Source organism: Camellia sinensis, chromosome 9 (assembly GCF_055761805.1).
Source record: "Camellia sinensis isolate YWXY chromosome 9, ASM5576180v1, whole genome shotgun sequence".
NCBI classification, from domain to species: Eukaryota; Viridiplantae; Streptophyta; class Magnoliopsida; order Ericales; family Theaceae; genus Camellia; species Camellia sinensis.
The window spans coordinates 157,811,427-157,828,545 of NC_138969.1; positions in this window are offsets into that span (position 1 = coordinate 157,811,427).

Here is a 17,119-nt window from a genome sequence, read left to right on the forward strand (position 1 = left end):
CCTGCCTCGTCCACAATATGCCGAACGACACCCGAGAGCTCCATGTACCACTCCCTCGCAATAATCGATCTGTACCCTTCGGTGAAACGGGATGATACCTGCATGTAAAATGAACAGATGTATTCAGTTTCAAAATTGAAAATAATGTTGTGTTATGAACTGCGTGTTCAGATTGAGCAGTGTTATGAGCCATATGCAAATTGAAAAGAATAACGTGTTATGAACTGCGTGTTCAGATTGAGCAGTGTTGTGAGCCGTATGCAAATTGAAAAGAATACTGTGTTATGAACTGCATTTTTAGATTGAGCAGTGTTGTGAGCCGTGTGCAAATTGAAAAGAATACTGTGTTATGAACTGCGTATTCAGATTAAGCAATGTTGTGAGCCGTGTACAAATTGAAAAGAATGTTGTGTTATGAACTGCGTGTTTAGATTGAGAAGTGTTGTGAGCCGTGTGCAAATTGAAAAGAATACTGTGTTATGAACTACGTGTTGAGATTGAGCAGAGTTGTGAGCTGTGTGCAAATTGAAAAGAATGTTGCGTTATGAACTACGTGTTCAGATTGAGCAAAACCTGCGTTTTGAACTATGTGTTCAGATTGAGCAAAAACTGCATTATGGACTGTGTGTTCAAATTGAGCAAAAAATTGCATTATGAACTGTGTGTTCAGATTAAGCAAAAACTGCGTTATGGACTGTGTGTTCAGATTGAGCAAAAACTGCGTTATGGACTGTGTGTTTAGATTGAGCAAAAAACTGCGTTATGGGCTGTGTGTTTAGATTGAGCAAAAAACTACGTTATGGACTGCGTGTTCAGATTGAGCAAAAACCGCGTTATGGACTGCGTGTTCAGATTGAGCAAAAACTGTGTTATGGACTGTGTGTTCAGATTAAGCAAAAACTGCATTATGAACTATGTGTTCAGATTGAGCAAGAAATGCGTTATGAACTGCGTGTTCAAATTGAGCAAAAACTGCGTTATGGACTATGTTCAGATTGAGCAAAAACTGCGTTATGAACTGCGTGTTCAGATTGAGCAAAAACTGCGTTATGAACTGTGTGTTCAGATTGAGCAAATGTTGCGTTATGAATTGTGTGTTTAGATTGAGCAAACTACTGCGTTATGAACTGTGTTTTCAAATTGAACCAAATACTGTGTTATGAACTGCGTGTTCAGATTGAATAGTGTGCTGTGTTATGAACAGCATGTTCAGATTGAACAGTGTGCTGTGTTATGAGCTGTGTGCCCAAAATGAACTGCATGTTCAGATTGAATAGTGTGTTGTGTTATAAGCTGTGTGCCCAAAAGAGCTGCGTGCCAAATGAATAGAATATTGCGTTGTGAGCTGCGTACCAAACGAACAAAGTGTTGCATTATGAGCTATGTACCAAAAGAATGGAATGCTATGTCATAAGCTGCGTGCTAAATGAGCAAAGTGTTATGTTGAGAGCTGCACGCCATGTGGACAAAATGTTGTGTGCAAGTTGTTTTCAAGTATGAGCAGAAGTATTGTGTATGAGAATGTGTTCAGAACGAGCAGATACATTACATAGAGAAAGCATGAAATGTGCAAGAAATGCAGAAGTGAAGTACGCACCTCGCGCGCATGATGCGATAGGTTGGACTCAGGCTCCCATAACAACAAGTCCACAGGTGCTCGCCACGCGAAATTGATAAAATGATGGAATGTGCTAGGAGGTAAGATGTGCTCCCGCGGAAGGTACCTCTTCAGGTCGAATGGCCGTATCCTAGGAGGCAACGGCATAACGTCGGGCTCATCCTCTACCCTCGAGGAGCCTCCGCCATACAGAATATGATCAGCCATCTGAAGAAATCTGTAAAAATGAGCAAAATGAGCCAAAATTGCAAAAAGTCAACAAAAGTCAACTCTCGGAAAGAGAAAAAGTCAACAAAAGTCAACGCCCGAGAAAAGGTGCTAAACTTTGAGACAAACATACCTCAAGCGGTGAAAATGGAGAAAGAAGCTCCGAAAACAAATTCTAATCGGTTCAAAATGAAGAGAATCAAAAGTTTTCGCGAAATAACTTCACGTGGGGCGTTGGAAAATGCGTATGAAGTGCAGATCTGAGAGAGAAAAGTGTCTAGGATGAAAGAAAAGTTGATTTTGGCCTTGTGTTTGTGAGCAAAAGTGATTTGGAGCTATCCATTTAAAGATCCGGCCTTGAAAAGACAAAACTGCCCCGGATTCTGTAAACTGGTCGGCCACTGATATAACTAGTCTGCCAGCTTCCTGGATGATCTTTAGGGCTCTATTGTTCTCCCTGTGTGTTTTGGTGGTTATTAGAGTCCTCGGCTCTCGGGAAAGTATAAGAAAGGTACACTTTTCGGCGCGAAATCGTCCCCGCGGGAACTTTATTTCAAGTCTTCAAGCGTGGCTCTTTGTCACTTGTCAAAAGCAAGGTGTATACGTTTTGAGTACTTCGTGACCCCTCCGAGAGGTAAATCGGAGGTTATGGTTGATTTGCTCGCGTTAAGGCTTGTATTTCTTTAACCGACATTTTGTTTCAAGGCATGCCATTGAAGTTATACCACTCTCGCATTGTTATGCACACTTTTCTCTCTTGCTTTTGTTATGCACACCACTCGTTGCTTTGTTATGCACTCACTACTTGTGTTGTGACGCTCATTTTGCTTACATTGTTATACACACTTCACTTGCATTGTTATGCTTGTTTTACTCGCATTGTTATGCGCACACTTAGGTTGCATTGTTATGCACCCCTCTCGCATTGTTATGCGCACACTCAGATTGCATTGTCATGCACCCCTTCCACCTGCATTGTCGTGCACTCTTCACGCACGTTGTCACACACATTTCGCCTGCATTATCATGCACCCTCCGACTTGCATTGTTATGCACGTTTCACTAGCATTGTTATGCACCCACACTTTGCTTGCATTGTCACGCACTTTTCACGTGCATTGCTATGCATGTTTCCATCGGCATTGTGTATGCACGCATTTATCTTGCATTGGAATTATACCATGCTATAACATGGGACACATGTTTCTAACTATATTGTACCTGTTGAGTTTCTTTCTTTTGCAGGCACGATATTGTATGTACAGTTCATTTGAAGCTAGCACGACCAGACGAACCAGACGATATTGTATGTACGGTTCATTTGAAGCTGGCACGACTAGACGAACTGGACGGTATTGTATGTACTCTGCGTGAGACATAGCGAGAATTATATAATTCTCTTACATCCTTTCTGCATGTAATGTAGTTTGATTTGTATCCGCTTGCTTAAACTGTTGCATTTATTGTGCATATTTGCTTCATTACAGCTTTCTTTGCATGATCATAAGTTATGTTCGGCTTTGCGCACGTCTTTTGCATTTTGCCCCTGCCTGCGGGCACATCTCTTTGTTATCTTGCCTGTTTGTCTAAGTCTTCGGCCTTGTCGAAAATGGGTCGTCTCCGGGCTTTGACATTCACTCCCGTCACTTCTTGACTTTCGAGTTCTGTCAAAGAGGGGCAACTGTAAAACCCCATTTTTGACCGACCTTAAGACTCAGATGTCATTGATTGAGCGCTTGGTGATTGCGCATGTTGTGCTCGTTTCGAGTTTCTGAAGTTTTGGCTGAGAGCCTTGCCTCCGGGCCTCTGAACTCTTTGTGGTTCGGCTCAGTTTGCGGACCAAGCCTTGTTTTCCTTGCTTGAGGGAAGAAGAGGTCTTGTAGCCCACTCTTTTGTGGTCGTAGACCACTTTTCCCGCTTGGAGATTAGTTTCCGATTTTTAGAGCCTTCGGCCGCGCGCCTTGTCTCGGGACCACTTAACGTTCTCCATTTGGCGTGGTTTTTGAACCACACCTTGTTGCCTTGGCCTAGAGGGCTACTGTGGTTTGGGAGACCACTTTTGTGGTCATAAACCACTTTTGGTGCTCATAGACTAGTTTTCGGGTCTCCCGGCTGCGCGCCTTGCCTCCCAGACTTTTGTCTTGCATTCGTTTTGGTTTGTTTTTGGTACAAACCTTGTTTTCCTTGTTTGGAAGATGGTACAAGGGTGGGAGACCAGTTCTTCCCCTTGGAGACCACTTTTCTTCTCGCCAGCCAGTTTTCTGGTCGGGAAACTGGTTTTCTTGGTCTTTGGGCCACCTTTTCTGGTCGACCACCACACCACCACCTTGGTCTCATGCTGCAGACCACCACTCCCACCTGGTCGACCACTTTTTGCCTTGGCCGACCACTTCCACCAACTTCCTGAAGATATTTTCTTTACAGCTGGCACAGTTGGAAGGCACCAAAGCCTTGGACCCTTAGCTTCTTTAAGAAGCGTAAGCTTTTGTTCTCTATAAGAGGGAGCCTCTCCCCTCCTCCTCCAGGTTGAGCTTTTTGTGTTAGGGAGTGATAGATACACCTTTATCTCTATATCTCTCTCTTTGTTTCATTTTTGTGCCTAAAAGTGTAGTTTTATCATACTTTAACACACAAACACACACTCAAACACAATCCTTGTGTTGGTGAGGTGCTTTGGGGCTGGTTTTAGAGTTTTTGGATTTTTGAGCTTGAAAAACTTGTTGAAATTGCAGTTTTGAAGGTGGTCTTCAAGGGTGAGCCTTTAACTCCTTAAGCCCTCATTCTTGCTTAAGCTTTTAGACTTATTTGCATGCTGATTTAAGATTACCTTTCTACTACAAAAAGTTCTATTTTTTAGTCCTTGTGATGTTTGTTTAAGGTCACTTTTGTGTTGGGGGTTGTCACTCTAGCATGCTTTTGGTTTAACTCTAAGAAGCTTTTGTCCATGTTTTAGCATTCTCTAGCTCTGATTTGTGTTGTTTTGGTCATGCATGCCATGCTTTGTATAGCTATAATGCATTCTAGCTTGTCAGCTTTGTGCATCAAGTCCATTAGCATGCATTACTTGGACTATTTGACTGATTTGGCATCATTTATAATGTGATTTTAGTCCATGTTTCATGGTCATGCACTTGCATTTTTTACTCTTTCAATGCGTTGGAGGGTTGCCCCCTTTATGCCTTAACATGAGTCATTGCATATGCCTTCATGCCTAAGCTTGCAAGCCATCATTTCAATGTATTTTTGGGTTTATTTTGCCATGATATAACTCTGATTTTTGTTGGTTAAATCATCTCATGCTTAGTCTTGATAGGTGTAGTGTAATCCACCTTATTTGCCTTGCATGATCCATGCTTTGTGCCCTTCATGCTAGCTTGTCTTGGCTTCCTTCCATACATGTTTTAGTATCATTTTGACATGTTCTAGGACTATTTTGGGTTGCCTTGACCATATGTTTCATGTTTTGCATAGTTGTAGTACAAATGCCTATACTAGTTTCAAGCTTTGGCTACCATAGCATGCTTCATTTGTGTTGTGTACATAATTTGGCATCCTCTAACATGACATTTCAGAGCATGTAGCATTGCCATGTTCCCATTTCATTCACTCTTTAAGTGCCTTTGAGTGTTGTGCATTGTTGCCTTGCTTGTGGCCTAACATGTATGCCATCTTGCCTAGGCCCTTGAGCCTCTATCTTAGCATATTTTGGTTTTTGTTTAGACCTAATTAAGCTCTGTCCATGGTTGGTTCATGCACTTGTGCCATGTATTGCATGCCCCCTTTGTAGTCCTCTTTACTAGCTTTATGCTTTAAGGACCCTTGCATGCTTTGCTTGCTTTGTTTGAATGATTTGGCATCATTTCATACCTTATTTCAGAGTTTATAGTGTTGTTACACTTCCATGTTTATCACTCCTTGAGCACCCTTGAGGATTGTGCTCTTAGGCCTACTTGATAGGCCAAGGCATGTGCATGTTTGCCTTGCCCTTTTGTGCCTTTGTTTTGGTATTATGGCCACTGATTTGGGCATGGCTGAGGTCTGTCCACTTTTGGTTTAATTCCATTTAGCATTGTGTATGCCATGTAGTTCATCGCATTTAGTATGCCATGTTGTTTACATGTTAATTCATCATATTGTTGCATGCCTATGTTGTCTTGCATTGAGTATGCATGCATTAGCATAGTTTGCATGCCATTAGCCTTGTTAGGTTGTTCATGTTGCATTGTGTGTTTGCATGCTTAAGTCATATTGCATATTTGCATACTTGTGTTGCATTGCATTTTTGCATGCTCCATGTTACATAGCATTGTGCATGCCATGTTATGTGTTGCATTGTATTTGGAATAGGTGTTAGTCTAAACACGAGAAACGAGGGACGTTTCATACTTGAAGTGATGAAACGTGTCTCAATTCTCGGTCCCCGACGCTCTTGATCATACATGATAGAGCTCTAGGCATTTATGTGTTTATTTGTGCATTCATTTCATATTGAATTGTGCAACTTCATCTCTCAGCCATCACGCATTGAAATGCACGATTGGTGGCCCGAGGGTCGAGAACCACACTCCTTTGAGCTTATGAAATGATAGGGAGGGTGGTTGTGCACACATATCTTGCAAATACACTGTCATGCCCTTTCTTGCTCTCTGTTGCAACAATCTGGAGTCTGGCAGCAATAACTGGTCGGCCAACCAGAAAAAGTGGCTGGCCGACCACTTTTTCTGATTCACAGCAAAGAAAAGTGGTCGGCAGGTGGTCTCCCACAGCAACAACTGGTCGGCCACCCTCCCACAGGTCCCCATGGTGTGTTAGAAGCTTTCTGGAGCTTGGTGCAAGGTTCTAAGGACAATTGCAAATAGAGGCAAGTTGGGGTATCACGACGGATTTCTGAACAAGACGACCGAGCATGCGTGCATTCTTCTCCCTCTAAGGCTCCTGATTTATCGCTTTACTTAGCTAGTTTACGCTTTGATTTGTACTTAATTAGTTAATGCGCTTAGCTATTCGATTTGTGTTGTAATATCCTAACTAGTTAACTAGGATTAGTTGATTAGTTTTGTGATGTAATGAGTAGTTTAATTAGCTTAGATTAGCTAGTTAGCTTCTTTTCGAATCCTGTGTCGAGAGGGCCAATTGTTGTAATAAGCGTGCGTGTGTGTGATGCATGTCTTCCAACCTCCATTTCTTTCTCCCTTTTACTTAACCACTTACGATGCTTAGTTTTAGGGCATGTTTTGATTAGCATACTTATGCTTTGCATGCGTACATCCATTCATCTGTATTGTATGCATCAGGCTCGGCGCAACATACTAACTGCATTGTACTTTCAAATACATTTACTTGAATACGTGTTCAACAGCATGTTATCAAGTTGCATTTCCCATGACATTCTAGAATAGCCGAGCTTGTTTTAGTCGCATTCTTGCATGTGTTGCATTAGCCATCTTTACATGAACTAGGATCATACATGATTTCTAACTAGTTTTTTGTTTTGGCTCGGAGTACACTGTGAGTGTTTACGCTTTAGCATACTGCATGTGTGTTAATGTTGCCATGAAAGTATGCTTGCCATGAGGCTAGCTGCTTATGTAATTAACTGCCTGATTACCTGTGGGTGAAGGTTGGATTGCTTGAATTGGAACAATTCATCAAATCTTCGTTTTAGCCTACTTGCGAGCAGCAAACTCCAAATCATTTTCACAAACAAACATGTAATGTTTTGCTCCAAATTAGGCGATCTAGTCTATACTTGTATGCTGTGCGCATCACGTAGTAAGATTAGCTAATTAACCGAAGTAAGACCACATGTGTTTTCAAAAACAAAATATCATGCTTAGTACAGGCCGATCTTTGATCGGGCGAGCGGGAGTGCTCATTGCATGACCTTTCCCTCTCGTACCCAAGTTCCGAGGTAACTTTGGTGATGACGGACACGTGGCCTTAGGCACGAGTCAGGGTTTCCTAAATTTCTCAAAAATAAAATATTTAGGTGGCGACTTTGTACCTGGCAAAGCAGTCCATGTTTGGCACTTCTTTATAAAAATCAGTTTTCCAAAACGATTTTCCGAATTTGGACTATTTGGTGATTTATCAGTCTCGCATTGCACTTTGTGAGATTAGATTCAGAACCGTGACAATGAGTCCGAACTGTAGTAGCCTAGAGAACAAAACGAGATTCGCACCCATCGCGCGCAGATATCGGAGAGTTCTCGCGAGGCCCGTCTACACATGCCCAGTCAAATAAATAAATAAATATTGTTGTGTTGGGCTTCATCTTACCATGAGTCAATTGGACAGAGTGACAAACCCTAATAAGAGGAATGTATTGCTAGCCCAATCCCTATCCCTAATTACTTGTCTCGGAGAGGAATACGTACGTGCTTAAATCTTTAGAAAAATTACAAATAAATTTATTTAAAATATGGATTATCTTCCATAGTTTCCGAAATTATAAATATTATGATATCATAATTGTTAATTGAAATATAATTATTAAAATTTCTAACTACAATTTTATACAATAATAAATTTATCATAATTATTAATTGCAATATATTTCTAACATCATTAAAAATTGTTAATTGACTTAATGATTTATTAATAAAATGAGTAATTTATTATGTAATTTGAAATTTGAAGGTTCAAGATGTAATTTCCAAAACTACATAAGACAATTCTAAGTAAATTTTAAAAGATACATTTATAATTTTATTCTGAATATTTGAATACGTGTTACTTTGGCAAATAGGTGATGATGAAAGATTAGTGGCAAGTTAAGAAAGTTCTTCATGGTGAATGGAGGTTGGATTCCAGTGATCAGAAGGAGGATGGTAGGAAATCAGGATGGATATCGCAAGAAGACAGATGTGGTTACTATTTTTGTGGACAACATCCCTGAGTCCATGGATGCTAAAGGATTTTTCAATCTTTTTAGAAAGTTTGCTGTGGTCAAGGATGTGTTCATACCAAGGAAGAGAAGAAGAGTTTTAGGTTCTAGATTTGGTTTTGTTCGATATGATTGTGAGGTGGCGGCAGAGATGGCAATTCTGATGGTTGATGGTCTGTGGTGTGATAACAAGGCGCTGAAAGTTAAAAGAGCACAGTTTCAAAAACCTCATGCTCTGGGCCACCAAGAGAAGGGGATGCTGAATAGAGGAGATGATGGCAGATTGATGCACCAGCGGCCTCAAAGGCAGCAATGGCAGGGTACTGGAGTTAAGCAATCATATGCAGAAGCATTAGTAAGAGGAGGAGCAAGTGTAAGTGAGAAGATGGTGATTAGCGCTTATGAAGAAGAAAACGGTTGGCTTTTTGAAAGTTTAGTGGTGAAGTTGAGTAGCTTTTAGCTGTGGAAGATTTTAAAGCAGAACTATATAATAGGGGAATGAGGGATGCGATTGCTAGGGATAATGGAGGAAGAATAGTAGTGCTAACTTTTAATTTTGTTCAACAGATGCAGGAAGGGAAGGAACAAATAGGTAGGTGGGGTAAGAAGTTATGTGATTCAGTTGAAGAGTGGGGGAAGAGCCAATTTGAGGACCAAGAGAGATGTGTCTGGTTAAATTGCTTTGGCATTCCAATTAATCTTTGGAGTGTGACGACCTTCAAAAGCATTGGTAGCCATTGGGGGTCTGTAGTTTAATTCCAAGAAGATATTAATAGCCCACAAAATTTTTAGCATGGAAAAGTACGTGTAATCACAAGGTGCATGGAGTTGATTAATTCGGTAGTCTTTTTGGAATTCAAAGGTAAATATATACTAGCAAGGATCTGTGAAGAACTTCTAAAGTGTTTATTTCCTAGTCCCAATGAAAGCCGAGGGAAGGAGATGCAGCAGCTGAAATCCAAAGGCAGTGAGACTGTGGAGGTGGATCAGGTGTCTGGTAATGGTGGTAAGATAAAGTGTGATTACAGAGGTACTGTAGCAAGGAAGAAGGAGGTGGTAGGTGAAGATGATGAGGTCAGTAAGGTTCAGGAAACAGTGGCAGGTAGATCAGAAGAGATATGTAGGGGATATGATGGGAAGTATGCACCAGCCGAAGCTATCATAGGGGTTAGCATGGGAAATGGTAAGGTAGGCGCTGGGTCTAAAGAAGAGGGTATGCTTTTGGAAGTCAACTCATAAGAGGTAATGATGAGCAAAATTCAAAAATTGGATGGGGCTGTTGACAATACTGGACTTGTACGTGCTATGAGTGGGCCGGAGAGGGTCACACCTAATATAAATTTGGAAGTACTACTTGAAGGCCTGCAAGTTGGGCCTGAACCCAGCAGATTAAATGTGGGGATAGGCTCGGATTTGAGTGACTGTGAAGATTGGAAAATTGTTGGGTTTGCAATGCCAAGGTCAAAAAGATGAGCTAGTCAACAAAATAGTGGAACTTGAAGAAAATGATCTACAAAGAATTGCAGGTGAGGAAGGGACAGTCAGACCTTAATAGATTGCTAATATGTGACTAAAAGGAAAATATAAGTTTATTATGCAAATTTTATCTTGGAATGTCAGAGGGTTGAGAAGGCCACAAAAGAGGGGCAAAATAAAGAATTTGGTGAAGGATAGAAGAGTGGATGTCTTACTTTTACAAGAAACAAAAAGGAATTCAATGGAGGAGCATTTTGTGAGATCCATGTGGCCTTTTGAAGAGATGGGTTATATGATGGTGGATTCAGAGGGAAATGCAGGAGGGTTGCTGTGTATCTGGAGGCCACAAGTTTTTGAGCTAAAAGACTGCTGCAGCAGTAAGCATTTTATTATACTTTCAGGTACCTTGGTTCAAGACTTTGATTGTGTGATTGTTAATATATATGCTCCAAATGAAGTGTTGAAGAGGAAGAAATTATGGGAATCTCTTGTGTACTTACAACCCCATTTTCCAAACCCACGGTGTGTGGGTGGTGATTTTAATGAAATCAAATTATTGTGTGAGAGGAAAGCGTGTTCAAGAAGAGAGAAGGAGATGAAGGAGTTCAATGAGTTTGTGGACCAGATGGAGTTGTTTGATCTGCCTATGTTAGGCAGACAATTCACTTGGTGTAATGCATTGAAAGGGGATAGGTGGAGTAGGATAGATCGTTTTTTGTTAGACTCCCTATGGCTGGAAAAGTTTTCATTTAATCAATGGGGCTTATCCAGAACAATTTCAGACCATTCTCCAATTTTGTTGAAGGAAGATGATAGGGATTGGGGACCTAAGCCATTTAAATTCATTAATGCTTGGACATCACATCCTACATTCTTGGCTGAAATCAAGCATATTTGGGAGGTCACACAGGTTACAGGGTGGGTAGGGTACAGATTAATAAGAAAGTTATCCTTTCTAAGGAATCATTTAAGGGTGTGGAATAGGGAGGTGTTTGGTAATATAGACACTAAGCTGAGGTTAGCAGAACAAGAACTACATGAATAGGATTTGAAGACAGAGACTAGACCTTTGGATGAGCTGGAAACAACAAGAAGAAGAGACGTTAGAAGTCAGGCTTGGAAGCTTAGTAGGAACAAGGAAAGAATATGTCATCAGAAGTCTAGAATGTTGCGGGCTAGGTGTGGTGACAAAAATACTAGGGGTGTGTTTGGTTTGTGTTTGTAGAGTAGTTTTTGAGATAAAAAGTACAAAACTTGTTTGGTTTGCCTTTTTTCAGAAATGGTTTTGGAAAATTGTTTTGGGAAGAGAGTTTTAAAAAAAGGCAGAGATTGAATTTGATAGATTCTGTTACAATGGAGGGAGTGAGACATGAGGATCCAACTCAGGTGAAACAAGCAGTGGTTAGCCATTCCAGAAAGCATTTTGTTGAAAATTAGACTTTCAGGCCACAGATTTCTGGACCTTTCGCTACTATTTCTGCAGAGGCAGCAGTGGGTTTAGAAGCAATGTTCACTGAAGATGAGATTTGGGTAGCTATTCAGGACTGTGATAGGAAAAAGGCTCCTGGCCTAGATGGTTTTAACTTAGCTTGCATTCAAAAATGTTGGAAAATAATGAAAGGAGATACATTGCAAATACTGTATGAGTTTCACACAAATGGTAAGCTATCAAGGGGTGTTAATAGTTCATTCATGGTGCTCATCCCCAAGAAGGACAATCCCATAGGCTTAGGAGACTATAGACCCATCAGCTTCGTTACCTCAGTTTACAAGATTTTGGCCAAGGTGCTATCTAGAAGATTAAAGAAGGCCCTTCCCTCTGTGATAGATGAAGTGCAGTCAGCTTTTGTCAGTGGTAAATATATCCTAGATGGGGTGTTAATAGCAAATGAAGTTGTAGATTAGTGGAAAACATCTAAGAAGAAAGGCATTATCTTAAAATTGGACTTTGAGAAAGCCTATAATTCAATAAATTGGGTATTCTTGTTGGCAATGGCGAGAAATTTTGGATTTGGTGACAAATGGATTAGGTGGATGAAAGATTGTATTTCTATAACTATGGTGTCAGTTCTTGTTAATGGTGCACCTACAAAGGAGTTTCAGCCACAAAAGGGGTTAAGGCAAGGGGATCCTCTTTCTTCATTCTTGTTCATTATTGCAGCAAAAGGGCTTAACCTGTTACTAGCTAGGGCTAAAGTACAGGGATTATTTAGGGGTGCTAATGTTGGTTCCAATGATGTGAGTGTCTCACATCTTCAATTTGCTGATGATACTATTATATTCTATAAAGGGGATAATGAGGATATTTTGAACATTAAGAGGGTGTTGAGATGTTTTGAAATGATGTCTGGGTTAAGGATTAATTATCACAAAAGTGTAGTGTGTGGAGTGGACTTTCAAGAAGATCAAACTGAGGAGTTTGCAAAGGTTTTGGATTGTTTAACTAAGAAATTACCTTTCTCTTTCCTAGGCTCCCTTTAGGAGCCAATCCTAGGAAACAGAGTACTTGGAACCCAGTTGTGCAGAAGGTGAAGAAAAAGTTGTCCTCTTGGAAGAGGAAGCTACTATCTTATGCTGGGAGGTTAACTTTGATCAAGGCAGTCCTTGCTAATTTGCCAATCTATTTTCTTTCTCTCTTTAGAATGCCTAAGAGTGTTGTTAAAGCCTTAGTCAAGTTACAGTCATCTTTTCTGTGGAAAAGAATGTTAATAAAAAGAAAATGCACTTGGTCAAATGGAAAGAGATCACAAAAAGTAAAAGTCAAGGAGGTTTGGGTCTGAGAGATTTAGGAGAGGTGAAAGAATGCTTGTTATTAAAGTGGTGGGTATGGCAATGAAGATATAGCTTTATGGAAAACTGTGGTTTGTTCGAGGTATGGTAGGAATGGAGGAGGTTGGCTTCCAGCTCTGAGCCTTTCAGGTGGGATGTCCATAGTTTCGTTGGACATTGTGAAACTTCTCTTAGTAAATCAGCAATTGGGTGAGTTCTATGGTGATCATTTTAGAATTAAGGTTGGAAATGGAGGGAGAATCATGTTCTAGCAGGATAAATGGCTTAACAATAGAGATCTGTAGGTTCAATTCCCCAGACTCTATAGTCTATCCACTGAGAGAGAGGAGACCCTTCAGCAAATCAGTGCTAAGAAAAGAAATCTAAGGTTGTGGCAGCTTAAATTTAGAAGACAGTTATTTGTATGGGAAGCTAAGGAACTACAGAGATTGATGGATCTGTTGGAAACTTCTACATTGGTGAGGTCTGATTGTGTTGATTGTTGTTCTTGGTTAGCAAATAGCTCAGGTCTATTTTCAGTCTCTTCTGTGAGAAGATGGTGGGATGCTACAATAGGGACTGGTCAGGTTGTGCCTAAAAGGGTATGCGTTGGTTTAGCCCTACCAAAAGTGCAATTCTTTTGCTGGTTGGCTTGGAGAGGCAAAGTTAAGACTGCAACCTTTCTTCAGAGGATTGGGGTGCTACCTGTATCAGCAGATAATATGTGTGTGTTTTTCCAAGCTGAAGTGGAATCCTTGAATCATGTGCTCCAGTTTTGTTCACTAGTGTGGAAATGTTGGTCTCAAATGGTAAGATGCAGTGATCAGGTTTGGGCACTCCCTGGATCTGTTCAGGGCCTTTTACAGTGGTGGTCTGGTGGTAAGAGTAAGCACTGGGTTTCTAGATTATGGGAGATAGTTTTATCTGTTATGTTATGGTCTGTATGGAGATTGCGAAATGAATGTAGGTTCAAAGGGGCACAACCCATTTTTGATGATTTTTGTGATAAAGTAAAGGTACAGATTGCTCTGTGGGTAAAATGGAGTTTGAAGGTTTATTATTCAGTTGATGATATTGTTTGCAATTTCAATCAAATTAGGTTGTCTATTCAGGCCCTCTGTAATTCTGCTTTAGGTTATCTACTTCAGGGTGTCTGATTTAGCTACTTCAATGTGTGTTACTGGATACTCCAATGGAGGCTTAAATGGTCTGGACTATTATGCTGGTGGGTTTGTTTATCAATGCATGGAAGCAGAGCTCTGTTTGGTGTTGCAGGTGTGTTCTCAGAGTTGTTCTGGTGATTGATTGTTTTGCTGAGTGCTTATCAGATTCTGGTTTTTCTCTGAGGTGTTTTTTATGGTGGAATACAACTGATGGGTATTTTTTTTGGTGGAATGCAACTGTCTAGTGAGGACTGCAACTGGTTTTTGGTGGTATGCTGCTAGGTAGCTCTTTTGCTGGTCTGTAACCGAGCTGGTCTACTGCTAGGTAGCTCCTTCCGGTGCTGCTCTGTTGTGCGGATTGGTTGCTGTTATGCTGGATGTTGTGTGCTGTTATGCTTGTTTGCTAGCTGTATGGGATGAATGTCAATGTTTAGGTGATTGATTGGGCTGTATGCTGGTCTGTGTGCTCTTATGCTATTTAGAGTTGCCTCAGCTACTTTTATCTGGCCTTTTTGTTTTCTTTTTCTCTGCTGGTTGTTGTGGCAGCATCTTTGGCATTCCTTTTGTTGGTTCCTCACCAATTGGCGCTTGGAGCTTCGTGTTAGCTCCAAGCTCCTCTTTATTGATGTATCTTATCATACATTGTATATTTTCATCAATAAAGATTTATTTGCCGATCAAAAAAAATGTGATGATGGAAGAAAATTCTACTTCAATTATAATTAATGGGTTGGGCCTCTTATACTTTAGAAGAATTTTATGATACATTCAAAAAATGTATGTATCATATGTTTTTGTTATAATTTTTACGATATTTAATTATAACCTGTGATCTTGTTTATAACATACTATACACTTTCTTTTGGAGGTGGGTACATAGATTTATTTTCAATGAAGGGTTAAAATTGGTATGATCATTGGATTGGGCCTCTTTAACTTTTTGATTATATATTATTGGGCCAATCCATAACTATTAATGTTGTATTTGATTGGGAGATTTAGGAAGAGATTTGAAAAGGAAAATGAAAAAAATATGTGAAATTAGGAGAAATATATGTATGTTTTATTCATATTTTACCTATTTTTTTATTTTTATTTCAAATCCTTACTCAAATTCCTCAACCAAACACCGTATAAAGATACTCGAGTTGGGAAACGAAGCTAGAAAAACCCTACTGTTTGAAAATCACCTAACTCTAGAAGATTTCACAGCCTTGACAGGTGCCTCCATGTGAAATCAAATATGCATAATATACAATAATCTATCATTCATTTTATTTATTTATTTTCATTTTTAATAACAAGTCCAGTTGTTCAAGGTGTTATATAGTGAAACAATCTAGCCAATTGTTATTCAATGTTAATAATTCTGAACATGTTCACTTTGTGAGAAATATCCTTCAACTTGCCCATTCTTGAATCTTGTCTACTTTAGTGAAACAATCTAGGGAAAAGAAATTTTTATTTTTAATTTCATTTAGTGATTAAGCTTTCAGTTCAAAAGTCAACAGCTGTGAAATCAAATCCACACAATATATAATATCTATCATTCAGTTTTTTTCGTTCTTAATTATAAGGATAGTTGTCTACTTTTCAGTACAGTTTGGAAAGGTGTTATTTAGTGAAACAATTTAATCAATTCTTATTCAACTTTTATTAATTCTAAACATGTCCACTTTGTGTGAAATACCATTTAACTTGTCCATTTTTAACTAATTTAGTGAAACAATCTATGAAAAAAAATAAATTTATTTTCATTTTGAATTAGTAACTAATCTTTTAGTTCAAAAGTCACCATCTCCCTATGAAATCAAATCTACACAATATACAATACATCATTCAATTTTTTTGGTTCTTTAATAACAGGTCCTGTTGTTCCCTTTCCGGTACCATTTGGGAAGGTGTTATTTAGAGCATCTCCAACTCTGAACTTCTTTTGTCATCAAATCTGATGAAAAAAATGATGCTTTCCTCAATTTAATACCACTGGCTCCAACGCTTCACTTTTTATCAAATTTGTTCCGGGGACAACCGGTTGGTCGACCGGTAAGAGGAATTTTTTTTTTTTTCAACTGTTTGAACCAATTTTTTTGAACTGTTTGAACCCTATGATGGTCGACCGGTAAGGAAAAAAAAAATTTAACTGTTTAAACTTTTTTTTGGAAGTATTTGAACCTTTTGGTGGTCGACCGGTTCGTCTCCCCCAACGGTCATGCACAGTGTTTTGGTGAAATGCGGAGCCTGTCCTCACTTTGGTGAAACGTTTGGTGAATTCTCGATTTGATATTAATTTGGTGAAACCGTTGGAGCTCCAAACAGTGTTTTTTTCATCAAATTTCAAATTTGATGACAGGTTTGGTGAAGCGTTGGAGATGGTCTTAGTGAAACAATCTAACCAATTATCATTTAGTTTTTACCAATTCTAAATGCCATGTCCATTTTGTGAGGAATATACTATTCAACTTGTCCATTTTTTTTCTTTCTAATTTAGTGAAACAATCTAGGGGGAAAACTTCAAATTTTCAATTAATAAACTAATCGTGTGAAATCAAATCTGTGCAATATAAAATACGTCATTCAACTTTTTATTTTTATTTTTTCATTGTTAATAATAAGTATAGTTATCCAGTTTCTAATACAATAATTTGGTAAGGTGTTTTTTATTATTATTTATTATTATATATGTATGGGTGGTAAGGTGTTATTTAGTAAAATTGTTATTCAATATTTTATTAGTTCTAAATAACATGTCCACTTTGTGAGGAATATTATTCAATTTGTCCATTTTTGTCTAATTTATTGAAACAATCGCAAAAAATAAATAAATAAATAAAATTAAATTTTAAATTAAATTTTTAGAGACAAAAATTTAGAGACAAAAATATTTTTTAGAGAAGAAATATTTTTAACAACAAAATTGGACATCTAGTGGTTAATTACGATATTTTTTTAACCAATTTTTTTTTTCCTTCTCAAAACGGAAACTCTTTTGGCACGAAA